This window comes from Podarcis filfolensis (genome assembly GCF_964270895.1).
Source record: "Podarcis filfolensis genome assembly, chromosome: 4".
Classification (NCBI taxonomy): domain Eukaryota; kingdom Metazoa; phylum Chordata; class Lepidosauria; order Squamata; family Lacertidae; genus Podarcis; species Podarcis filfolensis.
In genome coordinates this window covers 56,131,774-56,159,164 of record NC_139607.1, presented here as the reverse complement: position 1 = coordinate 56,159,164, position 27,391 = coordinate 56,131,774, and the positions used below count along the sequence as shown (strand labels likewise).

General features: G+C 41.3%; 3 long non-coding RNA genes across 3 annotated transcripts in view; 1 reads left to right on the top strand and 2 right to left on the bottom strand.

Annotated features, from left to right (window-relative positions):
• Positions 1 to 85: 85 nt before the first annotated feature.
• LOC310761487 lies at positions 86 to 11,447 on the bottom strand. The gene is made up of 3 exons (XR_014547541.1): positions 11,330 to 11,447; positions 9,527 to 9,570; positions 86 to 258 (listed from the first exon to the last, which is right to left on the bottom strand). It is a non-coding gene; the product is annotated as an uncharacterized lncRNA (long non-coding RNA).
• A 9,905-nt stretch (positions 11,448 to 21,352) lies between these two features.
• On the bottom strand, positions 21,353 to 25,963 carry LOC310761480. The gene is made up of 2 exons (XR_014547534.1): positions 25,804 to 25,963; positions 21,353 to 21,967 (listed from the first exon to the last, which is right to left on the bottom strand). It is a non-coding gene; the product is annotated as an uncharacterized lncRNA (long non-coding RNA).
• LOC310761482 overlaps positions 22,472 to 27,391 on the top strand; it is a 58,450-nt gene continuing 53,530 nt past the window's right edge. The window contains exon 1 of the long non-coding RNA XR_014547536.1: positions 22,472 to 22,637. This is a non-coding gene — a long non-coding RNA (uncharacterized lncRNA). The remainder of the gene's footprint in view (positions 22,638 to 27,391) is intronic.

Genomic DNA, 27,391 nt, shown 5'->3' with positions numbered 1-27,391 from the left:
TCCAAAGTAAAATTTGGACATGCCTGCATGATGTCCCCTCTTATTCACCTTTTATACAAATGAGGAAGGCCCAAGTGTTGCAATATTCCTCTTAGGATAGGAAAGCTGCTCTGTTCCCTTGATTGTTGTGATTGACTTTATCTGAACCTTTTCCAGCTCTACATTGAGGTGAAAGGACCTGCTTGTCTTCTTTCTTCCCACTCCTGCCTCCTTAACAGGTGGTCATTTGATCTCCATTGCCCCCTCATCTTTCTTTCTCTGAAAAAAATAAAACCAAACAATAGAACACCTTGAAACAAAGCTTGTCTTCAAGACGGAAACTATAAAGAGAACTGACAGGATCAAAAAAGAAGTTCTCTCTTGAGAATTGTCCTACATGCAAATGTAATTGTTTCAGAGATGTTAAGTTAAAGTGGAGCCTCCCTCCCTCTGTGCCCCCGCCAGTCTTGTACTTGTCAGCTTTCAGTACTCACACACAGATGTTTCAGGAGTCATTCATGCATGCAGCAATGTAAAACATATTGGGACTAGCTGTTTCAGAATGAGGCTGCCCTCTTTCCCTTTGTGACGGAAGACGTGGTTGTCAGAAAGGAAATGCCTGAAAGACCTCTGTCAGAGAGACTTCTCAAAGGTGGTGGTTCTCTGAGTGAGAAGTATGAGCTTATAGCATACTGGGCAAAGCATATTCAGAACTCTGGTCCAACTCAAATATTACATTATCAGTGTGTAGCAGAAGCTTCAGTCCTGTACAATGAGGCTGATACAAACCGATTGAAGTCAAAGGGATTTGAGAGGTCTGTGTGCAAGACTGCAGCTCTAGAACATAGGAGGCAATTACATTCCTCAGAACCTAGAAAACGTGAATATTGTAGAGACTTTTAGATTGCATTTAGATTACAATACTTTCCATTTTGGCTTTCTTTAAAAAATGAAATGGTGTCCCTCAGCCAAAAATAGCCCTTTTTCTAATAATGGGTAGGAAAGTGATTAATCGCCTCACCCTCTCTTCAGTCATTGATGCTCCAATCAACTTCACACCCCTAGGATTTCCCCTTTAAAAAACCACCCTGAAACATCAGAAGATTGGACAACAACCCTGGACTATTCTGCAGGGTTCGTATATATTGCTCCTTCTCAGCCACACACCCCAACAATATGGTTGATGAGCTACTGTCCACTTTGAGCCACAGCCTCCTTCAGCACACACACACACACACACACACACACACACACACACACACACGATGATCTCTGTTGCCATTGGCAGAACAGTTTGGGCTTGCTTCCCCTCCAACCCCACCCCACCTTATTCTCATGGAATAAGACTTGAGTTAGAAAGAGGACAGACTCCTGGATTTTTACACTGCTTTCTGCACAGCTCTCACTTCTGGCCCAGGGAAGAGCAACGAAAGAGCTACAAAATGAACCAGGAAGTCCCTTCTCTAGGCAATGGGTCTTTCTTTCTTTTGCCTCTCTAGATATGACTGCTTCTCTGAATGTCATAGAATTATAGAGTTGGAAAGAACCATGATGGTCGTCCAATCCCCTGCAATGTAGGAACCTTTTGCCCAACGTAGGGCTCGAAACTACGACCTTGAGATCCAAGTCTCATGCTCTCATGACTATCTCAGGTTTCATTGCATTTAGTTCCTTCTTTGATGAAGAACAATGGAAAGTGTCTGTGGATTCATTTTATAAAAAAAAACCTCAGCATTTGTGAAAAACACTGTGTGCTCTTTTTGCCTTGTATCTATGCCACTTTCAGGTCAAGAGGCTGGCTTTTGTAATAAAATAAGAACTGGGGATGCAGCCAGGGCCGCATAAGGGCAGTGGGTGGCATTATTTGAACAAAGCCACATAGCAACTCTACTAGAAAGAGAGAAAAAAATCTGCTTTAATATGCAGGGGCTGGGCTCAAGTTTTCAGGCAAAAATGAAGAGCTAATCCTTAGCCTGAGCATCTCTCTCTGTGTGTTTGCCAACTCTGTTATGTGTGAAATTAAGGGCAATATGGGAAAGGAATGCATTTTAAAGTTTTTGCTTTCCAAGGACAATGATAGAAATAACCTTTTGGTGCCACCCACATTGAGTTTTAGGATTGCTCAGTACAAGACCCTAATGCAAAATGCATAGGTGTTATTTAGTAGCAGCAAATACAACAGTCATTAACAAAGGGGATCAGAAGGAAGTCAATGCAGTAGAAATAATTCATGAAAACAACTTGTCCTCTACAGCAGGCCCAGCTGTCCTGAACTGCTGTAAGAAAACTGCAGCCGAGACAGATAATTAAAAGGAAAATTGACTGGGAGTTGCTATAAAATGCAGGCCCCTCACAGAGGAAAACAAAATCGAAGCTTCTGTTTCCCCCTTTGCTTTCTTATATCTTCATAGCCTACTGTGCTTAGTTTACTCACTAGTTTTTCTTAGTGAGCCTGCAAGTTCCACTGAGGTGATAAACTTGTACCACTCCAGATTGCAGATGGAGGACACTCATAGGATTGAATATTGTAGCATGCCACCCCAATCTCTGAGCAGTGCAAGATTCCAGGGGATCCAGGCACACATTCAGGATTTTTGTTTCCTTCGGAATGAGGTACAACAGAGACTGTGGTGTCTTTATGCTTCATGTTGTTGTTTTTTACACACATATATATACAACCTGAGTCTATGATAGAGGGGTTCACAAGCATTAATATCACAAGATAGTCTTGCTCCCCCAAAAGCCACAGCCTTGGATTTAAACATTGCTATAACTCTCTGGCTTCCCAGCCTGTTGCTTCCAGCTTCTAGTTCACATCACTCAACTCTCAACCCTGGCCACTGTCTTTCTAACTACCAGCCAGTTGAAGAAGGGGCCCTGCACAATTGCCCTCTGGTGCTGAGCTGTTTCCTTTGTTCACTTAATGGCCCATTACCTAACCTATCAGCAAACCAGGAATTTAAATCTTCACTTACGTTTTAACATTTGCTAGATTCAGGGATTAGAAGGGTTAGAAGGGATTAGATTCAGGGATTAGAAGGGTCTCGGCATACAGCCTACTCCCCCCTCCCCCCACAAAAAACCCCTCATAAAATGCTCCTCTACACAAAAAAATTCCCTCATAGGAAAAAGAAAAAACATATTAGGAGAGGGAAAAGAAAGGAGGAGAGAATGTGTGTCGCTCCTTCCCACAATGTCCACACAGCCTCCAATGCTGGACCCAGCAGTTGCTTCCCTGACTTTGCTATATTGAGCTGAAAGGGGGGATTCCAAGTTTGTTTGACTGAACACATGTAGAATCACTTGCATGTAGAATCAGGAACCCCATGCATTGAGGCTCCAGATCTAAGCATGTTCATGTGAAGAATTCAACTTCAGCACTTCCACCCAATGTGCAAAAGTCAGAGGCAACTCATGGTGGGAGTTGGGGCATGCACATTCCCATACCTCCCTCAATGTATTTTTAAGAACACCACTTGAATAAGGCTTAGAAGTCAGGGAGGAGCGTTTTCCTGCCACATCAATACAACAGTTTCCTCGGAGTTTTATTCATTATTGGCTTATTTTCTACCTTCTGTTGGCAAGTCAGTGATCTTGACTTGCTGGGGATTAATTTGAATAAAATTAGGTTTTAGGTTTCATTTAGGAGAGCAGGGTCAGCATCTCCCCTTCTGCATGGCATCCCATCAATTCCAACTTCTCCAGCACATCGCCTGCTCCATGAGGAGGCAGCAGCTAATTAAATCTCTAATTATTATTTACACTATTTTTGAAGAAGCTAGCTTACACATAAAAACAGAGTATTTTTCCACAGCAATTCCTAGAGTGTGATGACTTCTTTTTTGATTTTTTTTTAAAGAATCCTGCAAGGTATACAATGAATATTCATTGTGAAGTTAGGTTATGACACCCACATCTCTCGCAGAGCTTTAAGGGTGAACTTAAAGGATGACAGAGGGATCAAATTATGTACCTGTAAAAGCAATGAGTTTCATTTTAACAGATATATACTTAAGCTGCCAGGGATGGGTTGATTAATGTAGCACCTCGGTGGATTTATGGTTTCCCTCTAAGTAGCACCAAGCAATATTTTATGCCAAAAACATGCAACCGGATTGATCTTCCTGTAGAAAAATAACAAAATAAAACAAAAAAACCCCTCACCGCTATGGCTAATCTTTTGATCCTGTCAACGGAATGAATTTTACTTATGCTGTGGTGGGCAAAAAAATGAGGGAAGCTCTTTATAAGAATGCAGAACATATTCCTCCGTATTTATATAACTGTAATACAGTTTAGAACATACTGTTAAGGAGAGTAATCTGCAAATATTGTGATAATTTATTAATCATAATGTGATTGTGTACTCTGGATATACAGGCAGGTAAAAATCATGTCATCTTTTTTGGGGGGGATACCTACTGCAAATTAAACTGTTAATCTATATTTCTGCTGCTGCTACTCTCAGTGTTACTTTAGGAACACAGGAAGCTGTGTTATACTGAGTCAAACCATTGGCCCATTTAACTCAGTGTAGATGACACTGACTGGGAGTGACTCTGAAGGATTTCAGGTATGGTTCTCTTCCAGCCCTACCAGGAGAAGCCAGGGACTGAACCTGGACCTGCATGCGAACCAGATGCTCAACCCACTGACGCACAGTTCCTCTTCCAATCTTGGCCCATCACGGGGTTCAAGTTGGCTTCTGGGGCCATTTCCACAAAACCACACCCTCTTGTACATCAGCTGACATCAGTCATCTGATGGGCAGGGGCGGATGGTCTAATTCTGCTGGGTGCTTCTTCACCAACACATTCTTTGCAGGGAACATCCTGACAAAGCAGATCCCCGCAGCCACCAGGATTGCACTCTGATCATCCATTATGGCATATAGATTAGCGTGGCACATGTGTGCTTATATAAAGCTGCTAGGTAAAGCTCAGGAAGGCTAATATATTAAATGATGAGCCTTCCTTACATAGATGCTTCTACAAAGGAGAGACACTTGCAGGAAAAAATACATTTTAAAAGCAAAAAGGTGGATGGATAAACATTTTAACAAATAAAATCTGAGTGCAGTCTTATACCCTATGTTGTGACAGAAAAAAATTCTTAAACTGTATTTTCTTAAGACGTATTATAGGATCTAGGGGCTCAGCTTTTAAGAACTGTCATATGATATGGATTATTTAACTTGTTCACATAATTTAAAAGTTAAACATTAATCTGACATATGGGGAGGTGTTGTTCACTACTTGCTTATCATGCCACATATTTTTTATATTCCACCTGACATACATAGAATTACTAAATATACAGTTAGGTATGTAAGGCTACATACTCAAAAGCAGTGATTATAAGAAAAGTAAGAAATAAGGTGTTTTTTAAAGCAACAAGAGCAACACTGCAGTGTCTTTGCTGCAGCAACACGACAGAGGGTCTCATGACATCTGGAGTATGAATACATTTATCAGGGCTTAGATGTGAATGGACTAGAATCATAGAATCTTAGAGCTGGAAGGGACCAAGGGTCATCTAGTCCAACACCCTGCAATGTAGGAATCCCAGCTAAAGCATCCATGACTCTCCAAGGAAGGAGAGTCCACCACCTCTCATGGGAGTCTGTTCCACTGCCAAACAGCTCTTACTGTCAGAAAGTTTTTCCGAATGTTTAGTCGGAATCTGCTCTCTTGCAACTTGAAGCCATTGGTTTGAGTCCTACTCTCCAGAGGAGGAGAAAACAAGCATGCTTCCTTTTCCATGTGACAGCCCTTAAGATATTTGATTATGGCTATCATATCTCCTCTTTTCCAGGCTAAACATACCCAGCTCCTTCAACCGTTCCTCATAAGGCTTAGTTTCCAGACTTCTGATCATCTTGGTTGCACTCCTCTGCTTGTCAACATCCTTATTAAATTGTGGTGCCCAGAACTGGACACAGTATTCCAGGTGTGGTGTGATCTGGTATGTACTGGATCTTAGCAAGTTTTTTCTTTATGACACAAACTCTCTGCAAGTATTTTAATTGGCCACACTGTTAACTCTCTTAGGGGAACAAGCACTATTAAGCTCCATCCCTGTCACTGTCGCCCTCCATGACAATGAAGTGTCTGATTCCTATTCAAAACCTGTGTGATTTAGAATCGTCCATGATTATAGTGGGAACTGTGGATGGTGACATTGTTGCAGGGACAGAGCTTAGCATATTCATCTCTCCCAAATGATGCTACCCACATGGGGATTATATTGCCCGATGACAACAATATTGATTAGAAGATTCACAGATTAGAGGCTGATGCAAATAAATACTTAACACATGGAGGAAAGTGAATTGTTTTTGTATAGTTGTTCAGAACTACGCAGGCTGGGTAGGGGTGGACAAAAAACAAAAATGTTGTTGGGCTGATTTGTCACAGAATGGAAAGAAAAATCCTTTAAATTCCATGTGACTTTTTAAAGACAAAGGGGTGTGTGTGTGTGTGTGTGTGTGTATGTATATATATATAATGAATGCATTAAGAAAAGCACACACACTTATGTAGTGGTCTGAGTTGAAAGTGCTTGTGGTCCAAAGACTTCTTGCCTGCCCTCTTTTATTATTTCTAAAGAGTAATTTCACCCTCCTAAAAATGACAACTTGGAATGCAGGGCTTCTGTCACTGTGTACATTGAAAACAATGTAGAAAGTCCTGCCGGGAGCAACAACTCTTGATAGTATGCTGTTGCTCTCACAGGGAATTTTATGCAGTTTGCATTCAATTCCCTCTTAGCATCTTATGGGTGATTGAACATAACATATGTAAAAATATATATAGGTAAAATACATAAAGCATGCAGACTGTACGTAAAATATGAACAATACACAGAACTCCCCCTGAGAGAAAATGGCATGCTATTAAAACCTGTTGCTCCTAACAGTACTTGCTACATTGATTTCATTGTGTGCTGGAGCTCCTAGGTTAGCTAGTGATACACACTCTTAAAGGTAAAGGGACCCCTGACCATTAGGTCCAGTCGCGGACAACTCTGGGGTTGCGGCGCTCATCTCGCTTTACTGGCCGAGGGAACCAGCATACAGCTTCCGGGTCATGTGGCCAGCATGACTAAGCACCTTCTAGTGAAACCAGAGCAGCGCACAGAAATGCCGTTTACCTTCCTGCCGGAGCGATACCTATTTATCTACTTGCACTTTGATGTGCTTTCGAACTGCTAGGTGGGCAGGAGCTGGGACCGAGCATCGGGAGCTCACCCCGTCGTGGGGATTCGAACCTTAGGTGGCTTTAATTACTTTTTCAATAAGACATGAAGACAGGATTTATTCCCTGCTTTCCCTTTCCTGTCAAACAGCAGATTGGCATAATGTTAATGTCCAAGATGACTACATTTCGGCAACCTTGACTAAGTAAGCTTGGTTAAGCAAGATGTTCCCAGCCTATTACTAATGAGAGATTTCAATGCCAGAGTTGGGAGTGATCATGATGCATGGGACAACTGTATAGGGCACTTGAGTATTGGCAGCATGAATGAGAATGGACAAAGGCTGCTTGAGATGTGTCCATATCACAGCTGCTGCATCATGAACATGTTCTTCTCTACTAGGCTGAAACAGCAAGGGTCCTGGAGACATCTAAAGTCAGGTCAATGTCACCAGAAGAACTTGATTGTCTCCATGCAATTGACACTGAACTATGATTGTGTCACATGACTATCACAGTGCTGACTGTGACGCAAATCACTCCTTGGTGGCAAGCAAGGTCCATCCCCTGCCAAAAGGACCAATACCACAAAGAAGAAAGTGTGGTCGAATCAACATTGCCAGAATACCTGAACTTTGTGGACTGTATTCTGCCTTGGTTAGATCACACCTGGACTACTGTGTCTGGTTCTGAGCACCACAATTTAGGAAGGTTGTTGACAAGCTGGAATGTGTGCAGAGGAGGGTAACTAAGATGATCAAGGGTCTAGAAGCCAAGTCTTATGAAAAATGGTTGAAGGAGCTGGGTATGTTTAGCCTTGAAAAGAGGAGTTTGAGAGGAGATTTGATAGCCATCTTCACATATCTCAAGGGTTGCCACATGGAAGATGGAGCAAGCTTGAGTTCTCCTGCTCTGGAGGGTAGGGCTCATAGCAGTAGCTTCAATTTTTCAAGAAAGGAGATGGCTGTCAAGCAATAGGTTAAGTAAACAGATATGCAATTGGCTAGTGTTCTCATAGTTTGAAAATATTATTAAATAAATAATGATTAGGAGTTGTGTCTAACATTAGTCATACTTTGAGCCATTAATTTAAATGGGCCTACTCTAAGTAGAACTTGGCTACAATTCTGTGGCTGCAATCCTGTATACACCTATCTTACTTTAAGATAAGTCCAACTGGAGCTTACTTCTGAGTAGACATGTATAGAATCCCACTGTACCTGCTCAAATGTTTGAAATTCCTGCTTTGAATTCCAAGTTTAATTTAATGGGCACCCATGGTTAATGCTGCAAATGTGTATTAAACGTGAAGAATAGCCATGCATGATTAAAAAGAATTATTCATGTCTTCTCATTTTATGTGTAAATAAAATATATTTTCCTCTAATTTAACAGGGCATTGCTGCTGCTGCTTCTTCTTTTTTTAAAAAAAAAACATTCTGCAGTGCAGGTAAGATTAAGATATCATTTATAGTGGAGTGAAACTGGAATGATTTTTTGATTTAAAAAAGTGCAAGTCTCCATAATTAAAATCATATTGCTAATTACTCTAGTGCTCAGAAAAATGCTGTTATTGTTTTCAATTAGTGGTGATGAAACTAGCTAGAAGAATTTATAAAGGCAGAAGCTGTAAAATGGCTGTATTTTGTCTAAGGGATTCTTTGTAATAAATGGCTAGCTAGCCAAAATTAAATAGATATGACTGGCTCTTCTTAGGGCAAGAAAGGATTTTATAGGACATGATGTCTTAAAGTGCCAGCATTCATATTCCACAGTAATATCAGCAGATTGAAGCCAGGGCACCATTCCAGAAATTATAACGGTTACTCTGGGAAGAGGTAGCATTCACTCTCATAGCAAAACTTGTAGACTAATATATCTTTGTGGGAAAGGGCCCCAAGTGGGTATTTCCATAAGCAAAGCACCAGTGGTATTTGATTCACAGTATCTATTTTCATACAAATATCTACCACCCATCTCTATTTATGCCATTTTCTGAGATAAATATGTGAGTGAGCACAGTGACACAAAAATTATTACCATCGTAACAAAAATATTATGGTAATATAAGCAGTAATGGAGATGAAGATTTGTTTGCTGCATGAGCAGAGAAGGCATCACAAGTTGCTAATTGATACCAGAATAGAATGACTTTAGTAGTTTGCTTGGTTTCTTGACAGGCAGTTCTTTAGGTATGAATCTGCAAGCTCATAAGCCACCGGTAATATTCAATTTTTGTCTCCAGTGACTGGAAGGCACAAACTCATGCAGAATATCTATCTATATATCTCCCATTCATTTGGCTCAGTGAAAGATAAATGAATAGAATGCAGCACAAAACCTAAACTTACCTGTTAAACATGAAGGTTTTGAGAAAATTTCTTTTTACTGAGCCCTGTGAAATAAAACGACTTAGTTATTCTCTTTATATCAGTGCCACATCACACGTATTGTGATCCCAACAGCTCAGAGGAAAATAACCGACATCTGTGGCAAGATGATTTCTGTCAGACTGTTTTATGAAGTAGGGGGTCAGACCCTTTCTGTTAGATCAGCTGATAAGATTGCTTTAGTAATCTACTTATCCGATAATATCTATAAAGGGAGTGTGAGTAGTTAAGGAAAGGAAACATAAGACATTTCAAAAAACTAAGTTATTGCCCTGTTTCCTCCAATGCCTTCTATATTTATAAAAGAGAAAGTATTAACTTATCTTGATCAAACTACACACTATGCCATTTGTGGTGCAATTGTCATTAGTACCATGCCATACAGAGTGCAGCTGAACACTTACCACCATCTGCCTCAAACCAATGATAATAAATCAACCAATAGTGTTTCATTCATGGCATAATTGCAGTGGGCCAATTATAAAACAAAAGTTTGAGGCAGAAAGTTGATAAGCACTATTCATTACCCAGCATTAACTGTCACATTTCCCCCTACTTAAGCAGGTCTTCTAAATAAATAAGTGCAGACTTACAGACACCATCAATATCTTGAATAATGTACAGGAAACAGCAAAAATTATAATAAAGTTAAGCTATATATGTACATGCATCTAATCTAGCTAGAAACCATTCCCTTTGAAATAAAACACTTTGGATTCCATGAGAAATATCTCAAATATACAACTCTACAGTGCTTCTCCAACTTGGGTTTTAATACATTTTCCCTAGGGTTTCTTGGTCCACTCTAGAAAAAGACACAACACCTCCAATCAGTAGCAGATGGCCAGGGAAGGTGGGGTGTCGGCAAACACTTAATTTCCAGTTATCCATGTCATTACTGCATAATGGACTGGAGAGAGGGAGGGTCAAGGAACAGCATTGTGCATACATGTCAGCAGGAGTGCTGGGTCAGTTCTGCCAGTGTGTTGGCACCACTCCACTCTCAGCACTGACCTGCAACATTCTGCACTGGCCATAAGAGATGTTCAACATGGAGAACTTTACGGTAGTGTAAACATGAGGTTAGCAATGACAAACCTAGACAGCATCTTAAAAAGCAGAGACATCACCTTGCCAACAAAGGTCCGTATAGTTCAAGCTATGGTTTTCCCAGTAGTGATGTATGGAAGTGAGAGCTGGACCATAAAGAAGGCTGATCGCCGAAGAATTAATGCTTTTGAATTATGGTGCTGGAGGAGACTCTTGAGAGTCCCATGGACTGCAAGAAGATCAAGCCTATCCATTCCTAAGGAAGCCCTGAGTGCTCACTGGAAGGACAGATCCTGAAGCTGAGACTCCAATACTTTGGCCACCTCATGAGAAGAGAAGACTCCCTGGAAAAGATCCTGATGCTGGGAAAGATGGAGGGCACAAGGAGAAGGGGATGACAGGGGGACGAGATGGTTGGATAGTGTTCTCGAAGCTACCAGCATGAGTTTGACCAAACTGCGGGAGGCAGTGGAAGACAGGAGTGCCTGCGTGCTCTGGTCCATGGGGTCATGAAGAGTCGGACACGACTAATTGATTAAACAACAACAAACATGAGGTTACCAGAAGATGTTACCCAGTGACAAATCAATCCTGCTCCAGGTGAGGGCACAGTTGATATATTAGCTTAAGTAGGTGATAAGGGCTGTTTGCCAAAGAGGTCACCTGGGCCTCTATGGACAAAGATGGTGCAAATTGCACTCCTAAACTGCATACTTGTTGCTTCAAGAGGGAATCCAAATCCAAATTTGTTGATTTGGGAACAACTCAGCCACAATGTCACTGTCCTAGCAGGATTCTTCTTCAGTCTGGGGTCTCTCAGTCAGTTCTTAATTCTTCTAAGGTAAGAAAGAGCAAAAGACAAGCCCCCTCCCCAACCCCAATATAATTAATATGGATTTTGGAAATTTAATTAAACTAATAAAGGTATTGTCTGATATGGATTATGGAGAAAAGTGACTTCCTATTACTTTCTCCGCAAAAGCCATACCTGTTTGTCTACATTTTGACAGGCTTAATCCACTATGGAGGGGCCTCTGTACCTGCAAATTTCACTTGCTTCTACCAAAAGGGAAAAAAAAGTCATAGCCACTTTTATTTTGCGTAAGGGTGAATGGAGGACTCAGAACTTCATTTTACACAAAATTGATCAGAACCTTAATCAGAGACAGAAACAGACACATTACAGAGCGACTCAGCAATAAAAAAGCACATATACATGTACTGTTAAGCAAAAATAGGTATATGAGCTCACATTTCTTTGTAATCCTTTTGTATATGCAGAGCAAAGTGCAAAACAAGCAAATGTACTTCATTTGTTTTATTTCCACAATGTACAGCCTGCTGGTATACGGATATACTTACAGAAATCTGTAACGTTATAGAAAATGGCTTTGTTGGGAGCAGAAACTACTATATACAAGAGACAAAGGGAAAAAAGGGCTCAGAATAGATCATGTATCTTGTTTTCCTTGAAACAGAGTCTGTTTATAAAAAAATAATAATCCAAGAGTACAGCAGCCCAGCATGAAAGGAGCTAATTTAGTTGATGGCTGTGGATGCATTTCTGACATGCTGGCTGGTAGAGTATGTGAGCCACAGGTGGTTCAAATCACATAGACTGCTCCATGCAAGGACTGAGGCATTTTCTCACATGGTTTACTCATCCCCACTAATGACATGGAGAAAGCGGTGATGTTTCTTTGGGCTAATCAATCAGCCTCTGCCATCCCTAGCAGCCCTTCTTTCTTCAAATGTAATATGCGACAAGAAAAAAAGAAAGATCTGAAGATAAAAAGATTCAAAATACCAACATAAATTTAAAATAATTGAATAGTTCCTAAACATCAGTTAGAACTTTATGACAGTAAGAGCTATTTGACAGTGGAACTGACTCCCACAAGAGGTGGTGGACTCTCCTTCACTGGAGGTTTTTAAGCAGAGGATAAATGGCCATCCGTCATGGATTCTTTAGTTCACATTCCTGCATTTCAGCGGGTTGGACTGGATGAACCTTCCAGTTCTATGATTCTCTGATTCCTTGACCCCTTTCTCCAGATTTTCAGATGTTGGAAGTCCCCTTTAGCCTGCTTCCTCTCTTTCCATGCCACCTGCTAAGCCTGATTTTAATTTCTGTTTCTAGTCACAGTCTCTGATACTGGTCACAGTCTCTTTTTTTTTAAAAAAAATATTTATTAGGGTTTTACAAAAAACAGAGATTTACAGAATAAAAAGAAAACAAAGAAAAAGAAGAATACAAAAAATACAAAAATACATAGAGAAGAATAAAAGAAAATACAAAAAACAAAAAACAAATCCATTTTTTGATATCTTTAAGCTCATTTGCTTGTTTCCTTGACCTCCTCACACCTCCCCTTTTTGTATTCCCATTTACATAATCAATTCAGCAAATCCTTACCCTCTTTCATTTATCTTAACTCTATATCATAACATATTGTAACTCTATATTTTCATCCATTTATCAATTCATTTTTTGCATATTCTTATTAACTTTTGTTGCTGAATACCACTTATTGCCAATCCGAACATAATTTTAACCTTCATTAATTTTACAATATTTCTGAAGATAGTCTTTAAATTTCTTCCAGTCTTCCTCCACCACCTCTTCTCCCAAGTCTCGGATTCTGCCAGTCATTTCCGCCAATTCCATATAGTCCATCACCTTCATCTGCCACTCTTCCAGGGTGGGTAGATCTTGTGTCTTCCAGTACTTTGCAATAAGTATTCTTGCTGCTGTTGTTGCATACATAAAGAAAGTTCTGTCCTTCTTTGGCACCAATTGGCCGACAATGCCCAGGAGGAAGGCCTCTGGTTTCTTCAGGAAGGTATATTTAAATACCTTTTTCATTTCATTATATATCATCTCCCAGAAAGCCTTAATCTTTGGGCACGTCCACCAAAGGTGAAAGAATGTACCTTCAATTTCTTTACATTTCCAACATTTATTATCGGGCAAATGATATATTTTTGCAAGCTTGACTGGTGTCATGTACCACCTGTATATCATTTTCATAATATTCTCTCTTAAGGCATTACATGCCATAAATTTCATACCTGTGGTCCACAACTGTTCCCAGTCAGGATACTGGTCACAGTCTCTGATACTTCCAATTTCCACTCTTTTTTGCTAAACCCTTCCTCTCGTTGGAAGTATCTGTCCCAAATCCAAGGCATGTGGCAGATGGGCCACAGAGCCTTCTTCAGTGGTTTTGGAAGGCCATCCATGTACACCTGCATCTTGTGGAGGATCCATTAATCCTAGGCTCAACCCTGTCATGTATCAGCCCTGGGGGCTGAGAGGAATATATACCCAATGCATAAGCTGAAAATTTCATACACCTGGAATCAATAATGTTGTGGACAATTTTTAAACCCAGAATGCTGTCTTGTCCAGTTTGTTCTACCTCGCAGGCTAGCGCTCACTTCTTGAGGAGGGGTCACTACATCACAATGTGGAATTCAATGTCCTAGTGTGACCATAGTGGTGTGTGTGCCAGTGAAGGTAAGATTCTTGGAGATGAGATGCACATAGCACCTAGCATTACTTCCTAGAGTATTCCTTCTTTCATAGACGTAGGCACTACCAGAAAAAAGCAAGTTATAGAAACAAGGAGAGGGGATACAAACATTTTTAAAGACAGGTTCCCAGAATACAACCAGAATACAAATCACTCAAGTATGTAATTACAGGTGGCAAACTAAATAACAAAAATCTACTTAGTTCAGCTGATTATCACAAAGACTTAAGCCACCTTCAAGCATCCAAAACAAACACTTGTTAGCTTGAAAACTGAAGTGGGGGAATATGGATGCAAGCCCCAACATCTTTGCATGCACCAGTTCCACTTCAGGCTTCCTCACACTGAGAGATGTTTAAAGGAAGATTCAAAGCATGTTAAACATTAGGAAGAACTTCCTGACAATATGAGCAGTTCAATGTGGAACATAATGATTTCGAATGTGGTGGACTCCTTTGTTAAAGGTTTTTAAGCAGGGGCTGGGTTGCCACATATCAGTGATCTTGCAGTAATGGATTTACTGCATTAGAAGGATTGGACGACAGAGTTTTCTTAAACTCTATGAACAATTTTCTTAAACTCTGTGAACAGTTCCCTAACCTTGGGAGCAAAGGAACTGGGTAATCTGTGAACTGGACAAAGTCAAATAAAAATCTGTAATACATTTGAACTAGAACTGAGGTATGGACACTCTCTATAATTTATGTCCTCTCCCATTAGCCCATGTGCACTATTACCATTCAGATGTGCTGGGAAACTCTTTTGGTCTTTGTGTGACTTGTTCAGTGAATAATAAGCTGAGCAGCTTGCAATTGCAGTAGAGCTCTCTGTTCAAACAGCCAATCAGCTTGCTATTACTTATAGCTCTAGACTTTTAAACAGAATGGAGAAATGACTTTTTATTTTGCAAAATGCCAACCTATTTCTCATTATTGTTTTCCATTTAAATAGGTGGCTGTCTTGCTGTTGTTCATGCTGATGGGCTTTTGTTAATCCTTCCCCATTCCGTGACATTGGTGTAATGGAACGAAGTCTTGCACAGCAAGTTACTTCTTTGATTATTGTGGATTTACAATATCAATTCAGAAGTCCTTTGTTATATGATGGGAAACTTATCAACTACAGATAAGCAATTTTTCTCTAGAAAATGAAAATTGTAGATATTTGTTGCATCCCTTCTTGGAGCCCACATAAGTAGCCATGTTACACCAAGGCAGATCATTGGTCTAACTATCTCAGGAATGTCCACTAGCATCAACTTCTAGGGTTTCAGACAGGGGTCTTTCATAGTCCTACCTGGAGATGACAGAGGGATCTTTTACATGCAAAGCATGTGTTCTGCTATTGTGCAACGAGTCTTCTCTTAAGTTACAGCTCACGCTGGCTTCATATTCTTGGAAATAAGTCAAGGATTTTACACTTGTCAAGGGAATTTTATTCCAAGATAAATGATTCTGTAAAGAAGCTCTAAGAGCCATTATTGAATACCAAGTAAGGACAGATATACTCTTACCTGTACTTCTTCTCCTCATCCGTGCACCTCTTCTTGATCTTCAAGAAAACCAATAGGGATGTCCTGCCCATTAGGTAATATAAATCAACCAAGAGCACCTAATCCATAGAGATCAGCTCCCTGTCACCAATGCTTCATCGCTAGTCACTTCATGATAGATAGAGAAGTACTTTGCCAATATAGCAAACATGAAATGCTCACCTAGGATTGTCAGACAGACAGCTTGTGGGCTGAATTTAAAAGGAACAGTTTCTCCTATTCTTCTAGACATAAGGCTGCAATCCATTACTAACTAGGGAGTAAGCCATGTTGAGTTCAATGGGACTTCCTTCTGAGTTAGCAAACATAGGATTGGACCATAAGGCTAAAATTATTGTTACAGTCAACCACTTCAAATGTAAGGACACGTCCAAGTGAACATGAATAGGATAGTGCTGGACATGGATAAGGGACAGAGGTTCTCGTTTGGTTATGAAAATGTTAGAAGTTACATTGATATAGGTATAATAGATACAATGTTAGGTCAGAAGAAGAAGCAGTAAAGAGTTCCCATGATATCCTCACCCCTCCAAGGAAAGTGTGGTAGGAATTGTGGTTCTTTGGTCTACTCCTGCTCCCATTTCCAATGCACTCAGTGGCCATGTCCCTCTTCTCTTCACATGTTTCACTGTTCACAGCATATGGGAAGGGGTAGGTATGCTGGTATATACATAGAGCTCTTCCATGTGATAGGGATCCTTATTGGCTCACAATGATCCCTACATGCATACACCGGTGCACTGAATGTGTGGTTTGAGGGACATGGTCCCCAGGGATAGGAATGGGAAAGGGCAAGTGCAACTTGCATGACCCTCCATTACCACCACCATGCATTCCTTGAACACAAGGGGAGGTTGTCTTAACTTTTAAAGTGCTATTTTGGCATCAAGAATGATATTGTGCTTCAAAGATTTAAATGGAAAAACCAACAGAACATAAATAACAACACAGCCTAATTTTGTTCATCTATATTCAGAATGAGTAGCCATAGAAAAGTGCACTAGTATGAGGGATTCACCAGTTGAATGTAGTCAATTAAGAGATAACTGGTTGCTTTAGAAAAATTCCAGAGTTCAAGCAAAAGGAAATGCAAATGTACAGGTAGAGGCACACAGTAACTTGAAAACAAGTAAAATGCATTGTAATTTATTTCTTTGAGGAAGCCTGCACTATACCTTTAAAGCACATTAATAGAACCATAGAATTGAGAGTTGGAAGGAACTCAATGACTCAACTACTCCAACCTCCTGCAATGAAGAAATCTCAGCTAAAGCATCCAGGGCATATGGACAGCCAACTTATTATTAAAAATCTTCAAGGAAGGAGAGTCCATCACCCCTCCTGGGAGTTGATTTCACTGGTGAACAATTCACACCCCCAGAAAGCTCTTCCTGATGTCTAGTCAGAATCTCCTGTATTGGTTCCTATCCTCTGGAGCAGAATAAAACAAGCTTGCTCCATCTTCCATGTGACAGCCCTTGAGATGTTTGAAGATGGCTATCATATCTCTTCTCAATCTCCTCTTTTCCAGGCTAAACATACCCAGCTCCCTCAACCGTTCCTCATAAGGCTTAGTTTCCAGACCCTTGATCATCTTGGTTGCCCTCCTCTGCATGTGTTCCAGTTTGTCAATATTCTTCTTAAATTGTGGTATCCAGAACTGGACACAGTACTCCAGGTATAGTCTGATCATGGCAGAACAGAGTGGTACTATTACTTCCCTTGATCTGGAAACTTTATACTATACCCTATTCAATTCCACAAAAGTAGAAGCACATTCTTACCCTCAATAAATTTTGGGGACTGCAGTTGGTTAAGGGTTGCTGGGACCTGCAGTTTTATGAGGGATAAACTACAGTGCCCAGAACTCTTTGAGGAAAAGAATGCGTTTTGTATGTGTTTTAAATAAGTTATGTGTACACAGTTATAGAGACATATGATGTGATTCAGAACGTACAGAGTGTGGATGTTTCTACAAACAAACACACTGGAAAGAAGCTATTAAAATAATATGCTTTTAAAATAACAGCAAAATCCAATACATGTCTACTCACATAAGTCTCAATGAATAATACTTCCAGGTAAGTGATTATAGCAGCCTTCCCCAGCCTTTTACCCTCCAAATATTTTGGCTTGTAACTCCCATAATCCTTCATTGTTTGCTATGCCACCTGGAGCTGATGGGAATTACATCCAAAAGATCTGGAGAGCATGCCCCCATCCCCTCCCATTGCCAACTGGTGGGGCTGTACAGACTGGTGGGGTTAATGCCACATCCACAGCCCTGCTGTACATGGTGGGCAGGATAGAAGATGGGGGTAGGTTGATTGCTGCATCAGTCCAGGCTGTTGGTGCTGCAGTCTGGTCCACATTGGACCCAATGTCACCATACAATGGCAGTGGGACTGGTTCAAGAGCCAATGGACTTTAGGGTTACTCAATCCCTCCCTACTTCCAGAATGCCCTTTTTGGTGCCTTCCAATGACAGCCACCAGTGAATATTCCACTAACAGCACTTTCATCCCTATGCATGTTCAGTGGCTGGAAGAGAAAGCTCCATTCTAGCGGTAGCTGGGGCAGGGGTTAACTGGTGGGAGGCATGCTTAGCTGGCAGAATGGATGGAGTGCTAGTTGAAGGCAGTTTGAAATGCACTGTAATTAATAGACACTCTAGCTGCAGTAATATGAATATATAGCTCTTTCAGGAAGTCTTGTTTGGGAAGTAAGGGATGCGGGTGGCACTGTGGGTTAAACCACAGAGCCTAGGACTTGCTGATCAGAAGGTCAGCGGTTCGAATCCCCATGACGGGGTGAGCTTCCATTGCTCGGTCCCTGCTCCTGCCAACCTAGCAGTTCAAAAGCACGTCAAAGTGCAAGTAGATAAATAGGTACCACTCCGGCAGGAAGGTAAACGGCTTTTCTGTGCGCTGCTCTGGTTCGCCAGAAGCGACTTTGTCATGCTGGCCACATGACCCAGAAGCTGTCTGCCGGCTCCCTCAGCCAATAAAGTGAGATGAGCGCCGCAACCCCAGAGTCGGTCACGACTGGACCTAATGGTCAGGGGTCCCTTTACCCTTTACCTCAAACAGGTAAGTGAATAGAAGTATGCTAGCTCCACCCTTCATTGTTGTTCCTGACATCAGTCATGAGGACAAATGTCTAAAGGTGGGAACTTGTAGAGCTTCCTATACATTTCAGAACCCTGATTTTCCAGGGCTTCTAACATGTACATGGAACCTCCATGAGTACAAGAGGCTCAACTTTCAGTAGCTCATCCTCTAACAGCTAACTCATGGAGGCCAACTGGAGCAGTGAAAGAGGGAAAGAACTGTCACACTCCTTACCATGGTCTCACATGTTTACTTAACATGGAATCAGTATGCTGGAAGAGGGCTTTTAGGAATAGCACAGTAGCAGAAAAATAACAGAATAGCATCAATCAATAAACACTGGCATCATTGTTTAAAACAGTATTTTGAAATAGGGTGTGAGCTATTTATGTATAAATAATTAGTAGGCAATACCATTAGCAGTTTCTGTAGTAGTGGATTAATCACTCCATAAATTCCAGTTGTAGACCAGGCTACACAGTGTGTGTTTATTCAATATTTCCTCAGCAAATAAACTCATATAGATAAGATATTGGTGTTCAAGCCCTAAATGAAAAACAACCATTATTCAGTGTCATATATGTCAATATAATAAATGTCCATCGTGATTCTTATGAAGAGAAAAAAATGAAATAAGTGAAAAGAAGTGTGAGATTTATTTTTATATTAGAGCCTGCTGTAAATAATAATAATAGTTTAACATCTGATGTCCATAGTAGCTGCTTCTGTAAATTGAGGCTGGAAATGAAATTCAGTGATAGATTTGAATGCTACTGGTGGGTTGGAGATGCCATGTTGTCAGAGGTTTGAAGATGTCTGAAGCTCTGCTGGACAAGTGGCAGTAGGGTGGAGAGGAGGGAAGAACAATTTCTCCACTCCCCCTTTCTTTAATGTCTCCCATACACCTTATTTTTGTTTCTACTGATGTAAGAACTCTGGCATCAGTAAAGTAAGGGCTGTGGAGGTTTATGCAGTGGCTGGGAAGTGCTTGATGAAATCACAACTTCTTCCTGAGGCTGAACATCTTACTTTCTCCATCTGTCCATCCATTCATCCATCCAGAAAGATAAATCTAAAAGTTATTTGAGCTGTGGAACATGGCCCCAGAGACCACAGGATTGCAGCCATAATATTTTCATGGTTATTATAGAAACTCCTCCCCATGTTATTTCATCAGGCATCTCTGGAACTAGTTCCTCAGATTTTGGTGCTGCAACTTGGAGAAGATGATTCAGTGCAGATGACTTAGTTGTCACTTAGTATGGGAGTTATGGGAGTATAGATATGGGAGGACTTAGGTGATGCCTTAGCATGGTCCCCTGAGTTGCTTACCATGTGATCTGAGATGCTGGAGAAGAGGGTGTGGTAGGGGACCACCATTTCAATAGGACTGAGACAGCAACAAAGAGAATTAGGAGGGATGTTAAGTAGAGGCTTCTGAAAATTGGAGGTGATTATATCTCACATGCCACCATTATATATAATGTTGTTGTTGTTGTTGGTATCCCTCTGTCTCGGTAGACAATGGAGGAATGTGCTTTTGGGTGGTGAAGTCAAACTGTTGGAAGGTTACAGCACCTGCTGTGGCTGTAGAGACATGTGCCTTTATAGAGACAATGCATATCTCCATGGAGGAGTGGGACACTTTTATTAAGGAACTGTGGGAAGACCTGTTCAACCTAATGATCTGCAGATTCACTGAGCTTGAGCTGGCTTCTTTGGTAGTAGGTGGTGTGGGCAGAGGAGTGAAGAGGCTGCCCAGATGAGCCCCCTGAGGCACCTACATGGTGAAGAAACACTGCCAAACCTACCTCACATTGCCAAGCAGTTAAAAGGGGTTGAATCTTTTGACCCTGGATAAGTCTTCCTTCCTGACAGCAGAGGATGGTTGGAGCAAACAGATGTTCTCTGTTTGAGCAGGAGAAGAAGGACATGGACCAGTTAACTTAATGCTCCAGTGCTCAGAGCCAGGGTGGTGTCACTCCCAGGAGAATCTGGAGAAAAGCTCCCATCAGCCTCCTCCAGCTAGGCTGCTCACTTAGATGGAATTAATCAGTCCCATTTTCTTCAGTCCTTCATCACAGTAGTTAACAGAGTTGTGACTCTTTACCCCAGATCTGGCCCCATGTCCTCCTTTCCTAGGGTGGGGGGTAGTTCAATTTCCCAAGGTTTCTGGAAGCCTTCTTTGGAATGATATTTTTGGGGGGAAGAGGATACCAGAGTACTACCAGTGAGCTCTGCTTGGTTCAGTTTTATCTGTGCCTAGCTTTATCAGGAAAGTTTCATGAGGAGGATGGAATTAAAGCATCTCAGAATTCTGTCTACACATGCATGGCTTTTAAGAATGTGTTTGGACTGCTGGGACAGATTGAGGACCAAACATGTTGTTTGCTTTTTTAAAAAAGTAAATACTGTTGCAAATGGTATTTTTTAAAATACATAAATAAATCCTCTTTTCAGTTGTGAGCCTTTCTGTTAAAAGATTTGTCAGCTGCAAGAAATATCCTAACAAACACATCACAAAAATAACTGATTCTAATAATCATTTCTACGGCTCAGTCTTTAATAAATCTGTTAGCGGCAAAGGCAGAAACAGGAGCATCACATCACTAGAATTGGCATCATATGTTTCACAGGTTAGGTGAGGTGCTACTCACTCTGAATCGAAGAGGCAGCAGGAAACCTTGCTGATTCATTTTGCGCCATGTACTACTGTGTGGCTCCTTTGGGTAGTCATGCTTGGCAGTCCAAGTTTGAAGCACTTGGTAGTCAAGTCTGAAGCAGCATATTCTATTTATGTTGATTTCAGTACTAATGACTTTGAAGAGAGAAGTTCAAAAGATGCTTACTTCTGTGGAATAATCTAGCACCAGCTTGATTCAGATCAGACCTATGAAAAGTCAAATGCCAAACCGGGACAGGGTGGGAGGAAATCTTCTGTGCCACTAATTGCAATGCCAGTCCTCATTAGCACTTTGTCACTGCTGATTGCTGTGCTGCTCTTTACAAGTATTGTGACCGCAAAGGGCCTTATCAACTTGCTTTCCTTGACTGCACAGGATTTGCTCTGAGTCCCAGTGACGTACAGCAGCACAATGTTGAGTGAATAGTGCAGCAATAATAGCAACTGGGAGATCTAACAGAGGCCTCACTTCTGTTTTTATAGATAAAACAAAAAATTGTACGATTAATGTATGTCTCCCCCACCACCTTGCTTCCTTTTGAGCATTTTAAGAAATTGTTCTCCAAACTTAGTGAGGCTTTTGATTGGCACTCAAGTTCTTTGCAGGTTTGTTTGCACTGTAATTATGCTCTTGAACACTGACATATTAGAAAGAAATTCAGTGCATGCTAACCCCTTTCAGGCATTATTTGCAAGGGATGTAACAAGGCTGTGAGATCCATTCAAATAAAAATCAGTGCTGTTTTTGTTCCACTGAAACTCGCTTTTCACCAAATACTACATTATTCATCTTGTTCACTATTTAGCATAACTTACATAGCTATTTGTTGAACTCATTTCAGTGTAAATGGAATGTTGAAACAATTATTTGTGGAATCAAAAACCACAACAATGATTGTATTTGCTTGGCTGAGTTCTGTTCCTGACCATAGATGAACATGTGAACTGCAGCAATATATTCTTCCTTTTCAATTTGCACCAGAATTGTCTGGCATCCCTATTTACTGCAGTACTTGAAAAGGGGTCTGTATCCTCAGTGTTGCCGCACATGCCAGCAATGTTACCAAGCTGATTCATGCTTAGCTGGGTCTGAAGGGGGCTGGCTGTCTTCATTCCATGAATGGTTTGCAACATGGGAATGGTAAGCCTGGTTCAATCCAATCTTGGGGACTCTTTTTACAATGAATGTGCCCCGTCAGACTCAGCCAATCATATATCAACTTTCCCATAGAATTGATTCCCTCCCCCTGCAACTTATCTGATAAAGCTTAGAAAGACTGAGCAAAGGAGTTTCCACCATGTTCACAGAAAATTTCTCACTGTGCAATCTCTATGGTCCCAGTGCATGGGCAGAAGTCACATGAACCCACCACCTCTGAAGCTAAGCAGTGCCTGGTCAGTGCCTTGATGGATGACCACCTGGAAACCACACATTTGCTGTATAGCAGCTGATGTTGAGATTGAGAGATCACAGTGAAACTTGCAATGAACAGTTACAATTCTTCATTTAAAATCTGAACACCTGCTGATGTTAAGATCCCCTTACAATTTTTGTGGGGGGTTAAATTTGTCCATGCTTGTATTGTGATTTGTTAAAAGATCACTTGGATATTATGTCAGTTGACCAACTGGCCAGCAACATATGCTTTATGAATAACTCTCCCCAACAGTAGATTCTTATTTGCTGAGCATTCCACCTTTACACTTTTATCATTAGCCAAACACAATTTGACTTCCTTCCTCAGCATTATAGAGTCATTGCTTCTTTGGGTGTGTTCACAGAGAGAGATCTCCAACACCTTAATCTGAAGCAGAGGAGTTTTGGGGGTTTATGTATGTGTAGTTGTTTTTACAAACAGTTATTAATGTAAAATGAAAAGCCAATGGCATATGTTTCTCAGGCAGTTGACATCTGACATTGTTCCACTTGAACAAAGATTTGTGGTTTATTTCCCCCCAAGCTGCTTCTACATTTTATGAACTGTACTGCAGTCTTTTAATAGTTTTGATTTGATTCATTTGTTCTACTGCATTTCAATAAAGTAGAATGTGTTCATACATTTTTTATGTAGTGTGTTAATAGCTATCTGCACATACCGCTTCGTAAGCTAGTTATTTAGAAGCCTTCATGGAACTCAGGATGAAGGCAGATGGAAAAGAAAGAGCTCACTGCAGGTCCTTCCCTGTTCTGGGAATATATGGACAAAATATATAGACTCAACAACTAACTGAACACTGTCTGAAACCATCAGCCATGTGCATCTTGCTTGCTACTACCACCTCTTCCCAGACGATGATGCCCAAAATAGTGCTCAAACAGCTGATTGTCCAAATGTTAGAAGCTGCACCACTTTTGTCTGAAGCTCCCAGCTAGAGGGAACTTAATCTTCTCTGGCTGGTGAAGGATGTTAAGGTAGGAAGAGGACTAGGAAGAGAAAGAGTGAATGGGAAGGCAGGGAGGCACATGGTGGATTGCTTTAGACTGGCCTGTAAGAAGGTTTTTCTGTTCAGTAGTAAAATGAGCCTCACGGTATAGCTGAAGAATATGAATATTCACACACATTTAGGCAGGAATAATCAAATGCAGACATATAGGATGGGTGACACCTGGCTTGGCAACAGTACACATGAAAAAGATCTAGGGGTCATAGCAGACCACAAGGTTACCACGATTAAACAGGGTGGTGCAGTGGGAAAAAACTAATGCAATTCTAGGCTGCATCATTAGACATATAGTGTCTAGAATAAATGTATCACTCTAGATCAATAGTATCACTCTATTTTGCCTTGGTTAGATCCTGTCTGGAGTACTGTGTCCAGCTCTGGATACCACAGTTTGAGAAGGGTATTGACAAGCTAGAATGTCTGTCAGAGATTATTTGGCTTTGACTAATACATTGCAGTCCCATGGACTGCAAGAAGATCAAATGCATCCATTCTTAAGGAAATCAGCCCTGAGTGTTCACTGGAAGGACAGATCGTGAAGCTGAGGCTCCAATACTTTGGCCACCTCATGAGAAGAGAAGACTCCCTGGAAAAGACCCTGATGTTGGGAAAGATTGAGGGCACAAGGAGAAGGGGACGACAGAGGACGAGATGGTTGGACAGTGTTCTCGAAGCTACAAACATGAGTCTGACCAAACTGCGGGAGCCAGTGGAAGACAGGAGTGCCTGGCGTGCTCTGGCCCATGGGGTCACGAAGAGTCGGACACGACTAAACGACTAAACAACAACAACAACAACAACAACAACAACAACAACAACAACAACAACAACAACAACAACTACATTGCAAGGCGTTGGAGTAGATGACCTTTGGGGTCCCTTCGAACTCTATAATTTTATTATTCTGTTTCCAGGTGCATATGGCTTAGCTGGTTGATGCTGCTTTATCCCTTTGGCTTATTTGTTTGCTTTTTTCTGAGGCGTTCTCTATGCTTTTATTGTCCTGACTTTAAAAAACTTTATTTATGACTGTTTTTTTGTACTTTGCATGATGTAAGCCACTTTGGGCACTTTAGAAATAAAGCAGAATGATGGAATGGGAATATTTTAGTAAATAATTAAATAATAATAATGCTCCTTTCGCAAGGGGAATTATGTAATTCTGAAACTGATACAATATTGACCTTGCCAAGGGCATTTCCTAACCAACTTCAAGATGGCACATGGGTAATGAAAGCTGTACAAGATTTGCCATATGTAAGCATTGCTGACAGGCCCATTTATAACTTAATAGACAAAAACACCATCACCTCTGGGTCTACCACAATTGACCTGGTAACTTCAGCTATGAAGTGATATTGACAAACAGCTTTTTAACTCCTGGTTCAAACATTCTTACACCAGAGAAGCAGATTCTATACATTCAAAGCTGCTATCTTCATTACTGTACTACAAACATTTTTCAGAAATATCCCTGGTTTTTAAACATTGCTCTCGGTGTCTGAAGACTAAATAATTAAAATGGTCCTCAATACTGGGGCTAATCTGAAAAGGAGCTTTGTGTCAAAAAGGAGGATCATTGTATCATGAGTGTAGAAATGCTTTATTCTCAGTGGTTCATGATTGCTGACCAGCAATGTTTTCACTATAAATGCCCCTAAGCTGCCCTTAGTGGTATCAACACATAGCCTAAAATTATTTGCTATGTAGCACTGTAATGTAAGCAGCATTTGTACCTGATCCTGATTGGTCGCGATCATTCAGTGAGAAATTTCAGAGTGTGTGTGGTTGCCTGTGGGGAAGCACTGCAAAATCTTAGGGTGGGGAGGTAACATTCAGGGTGCTATTCTAAACATACTTACTAGATCCAGACACTCTTGGAGGGAAAAGGTATCCTTCTTAATTCTCTTTGACTTCTCAGAGGCTTTTGATACCATAGACCACCTGCTGCAGCTGAGTTATGGGTGGTTGGCACTGCTTTGTAGTAGTTCTGGTCCTACTTGGATGGTCGCTCCCAGAGGGTGATAAAGACTCTCCTCCCTGGAAGAGAGGGGAGTGGTTGTGGGCGGGAGCCCGAGCTCCGCCCCTAGCAGGGGGCGTTAGCCCCCTGCCTCCTCCTCTCACCTGGCTGGCGCCCATGCCCATCGGCAGGCACCCAACCAGGTGCCTCCGAGGGGGCGTTTACAGCAGCCTTTTGCTGCGGCGCCAGCTCCTCCTCGGCCTCATTCTTCTCTCCATCGTCTCATCGCGAGTCACCCACCCTCCACTCCCTTTGAGCTCAGGGTCTTAGTTCATTGGCCTTGCTATGGACCTTAGGTTGGTCGCCCTGGTTGTCCAGGGGGCCTGGTAGGAATTTTTCCATTTCGCATTAGGCTTTTTGGTTTTTTCGCCTACCTCGTAGCAATCGTCACAACTTTTGTGGTATTGGGCTGGGTAGGTTAGGCATTGGAATAATGTGTTGTGGTGTGTTGAAGGGCTAGGTGTGGCCATCGCCTATGCCTTCAATTTTTGGGTATTCCGTTAAAGGAATCTGGCGGTCGTGTACTCTGTCCGATGCCTGCTTGGCGGGAGGCCATGGCACGACCCTCGGTGACATCAGGGGAGAGCCTATAGTTGGATTAGCATCAACAGGCTCCACCTACTGGTGAATAAACCCCCTTGTTTTAGACATCCAATGCCTAAGCCAATACCTTTTCACTGCTGTAATCAATAAAGTTGTGGCCTTTTCTTGCCCATTAACCTTATATCACGTGTCCTTGCGTATTCATTTCACATTGCGGGGGTCGGGTCCTCGAACCACAACTTGAGGAGTCCTCATCGGCCCTTGGAGCCTGCCAGATGCATGTGGTTTTCAGGTGGTAGTGGTGGGGTCACTCTTATAATTCTTTCTAAATGAAGTCATATCTAGTTGGTATAGACATTTTGGCTGTTTGTCCATATGCATAACAAAAATTCCACCAGACCTCAGCAAAATCTTCTGGGTTTGCTAGACCCTTTTGTCCCCTTCTTGGATGTGTCAGTTTCTCAGAGATTGCAGTAAATATGTCAGCTGCCCATTGTTATGCTGACCACATCCTTCCAGCATAACAATGGGCAGCTGGCATATTTACCACAATCTCTGAGAAACTGACACATACAAGAAGGGGACAAAAGGGTCTAGCAAACCCAAAAGATCATGTGAGTAACTAAGGTGTTCAAGCCAATGATTGGATTTTGTCCCGCCAAACATGGAAAGTTGGCAAAGTTAAGGTTTAACCAGTCTTTAGTGACTTCATGTGTGCAGTGCACTATGGAAACAGAAAGAACCCTTTTATTTTTGTCTTAAGTGGATGGCTTTGAATCAGCACCATCATCAAGAAATAGGCTGAGAACTAATATTCATTCTAACCCCTGGAAGTTGATGGTTTGGGGTGCTGTTTCAATAAACAAAATCTATCAAAGTCTCAGAGA